This window comes from Mirounga leonina, unplaced genomic scaffold, assembly GCF_011800145.1.
Source record: "Mirounga leonina isolate KUSES-001 unplaced genomic scaffold, KU_Mleo_1.0 Mir_166, whole genome shotgun sequence".
In the NCBI taxonomy this organism is placed as follows: Eukaryota; Metazoa; Chordata; class Mammalia; order Carnivora; family Phocidae; genus Mirounga; species Mirounga leonina.
The window spans coordinates 1,596,543-1,598,313 of NW_023270418.1; the positions used below are offsets into that span (position 1 = coordinate 1,596,543).

At 31.3% G+C, this 1,771-nt stretch overlaps 1 non-coding gene across 1 annotated transcript; it reads left to right on the forward strand.

Moving 5' to 3' along the window:
• The first annotated feature begins 1,332 nt into the window (after window positions 1–1,332).
• LOC118016375 lies at window positions 1,333–1,439 on the forward strand. The gene has a single exon (XR_004680795.1). It is a non-coding gene; the product is annotated as a U6 spliceosomal RNA (small nuclear RNA).
• Window positions 1,440–1,771: the final 332 nt, after the last annotated feature.

Genomic DNA, 1,771 nt, shown 5'->3' on the forward strand with positions numbered 1-1,771 from the left:
CTTTTTCTCTCTCTATCTCTCAGATAGATAAATAAAATCTTACATACATACATACATACATACATACATAAATAAATAATAAATAGGTTCTGCAAGTTTTGCTTCATCCAACGTATTATATCGTTGTTCTTGTTATTACTCCTGGCATCTATTTTTCCATTATATTTTCCAACTGGTTGCTACTTTTCTATAGCATTCTGAATAGAATTATTATAATAATAAATTATTATTCAGTAATAGACAAAATTGTCTAATTAGTTCCAATAGTACTTTTTATTTTGGTTAAAAAACTCATAAGATAAAATTTACAATTTTAACTATTTTAAGTGTATAATACAGCAGTGTTAATTATATGCATATTGTTGTGCAACATCTATAGAACTCTTGCCTTGCAAAACTGAAACTCTATATCCATCGAATAACAACTCCCTTTTCCCCTCTCCCAGCCCCTGACTTGTAATTTCTCTTTCTATTGGTTTGACTACTTTAGATGCTTCGTGTAAGTGGGAGAGCACAGTTTTTATCTTTTCCTAACTGGCTTATTTCACTTAGCATAATGTTCTCAAGGTTCATCTATGCTGAAACATGTAACAGGATTTCCTTGTCTTTATTTTCTTGAGTTTTCCATATGGCCAGTTATATAATCTATAAATAATTACAACTTTCTCTACTTTTTCGATTTTTTATTTCATTTCTTCATCTGGTATTTTACTATTTAGAAGAATCTTGCTGAGAATTTCAGGTAATTCCTCATAATGTTATATGTTAGTAGCATAGTAAGTTACATTATTACTTTTTTGTTTATTGAGGTTTTTTAAAATCAGGAATGGATGTTAATAGGTTATTTTATGTTGAATCATTTTTGAAATTTTAAAATAAACCCTATTTGGGTATGTTACATCACTCTTTTAAAAATATGCTCAAATAGGGGTGCCTGGGTGGCTCAGTCAATTAAACATCACACTTGATTTCAGCTCAGGTCATGATTTCAGGGTTGTGATATTGAGCCCCATGTCAGGCTCCATGCTGGGCATGGAAGCTGCTTAAGATTCTCTTTCTCCCTCTCCCTTTGTCCTCCCCCCATGTATATATTTCCTACAGTGTCATTTTAATAGTTGCAAAGGATGTAATCGTACAATTGTGTGTACATTCAAACATTTTTAAAATTCACCCTTTGTAGATGTATAGTTAAATGAGTTTTGTGATATGTAACGACCAACCACTCAAGATATAAAATAGTCTGATTATCCCCAAAATGTTACCTCATGCTAACCCCTGGCAATTCTGACCCTGTTGCTTATAGTTTTGTTTTCTAAAAAAATATATCATATAGTGCTTGTTTGGGCAGCACATATACCAAAATTGGAATGACACAGAAAAGATTAGCTTAGCCCCTGAGCAAGGATGACACACAAATTTGCAAAGAATTTCATATTGTTTTAAAAAGACTATAAATATTAAAGGGGACTCTTTGAGTGGAAAGACCAAAAGTGATAAAGACAAGAAAGAAACAGAAAATCTCCAGAAACAACAATGAAACAAGTAATAAAATATCATATACATGGAACCATACAGCATGTAGCCTTTGTGTGTGACTTCTTTGACTTGGCACAATGCTTTTGAGGTTCATCATATTATTACATGTATCAGTAATTCATTCATTTTCATTTCTGAGTAGTATTTTTCATTGTTGAGTGGTTGGATTTAACAAACTTTGTTTATTCATATTCACCAGTTGATAAACATGAGTTATTTCTGATTTTTAGTGATT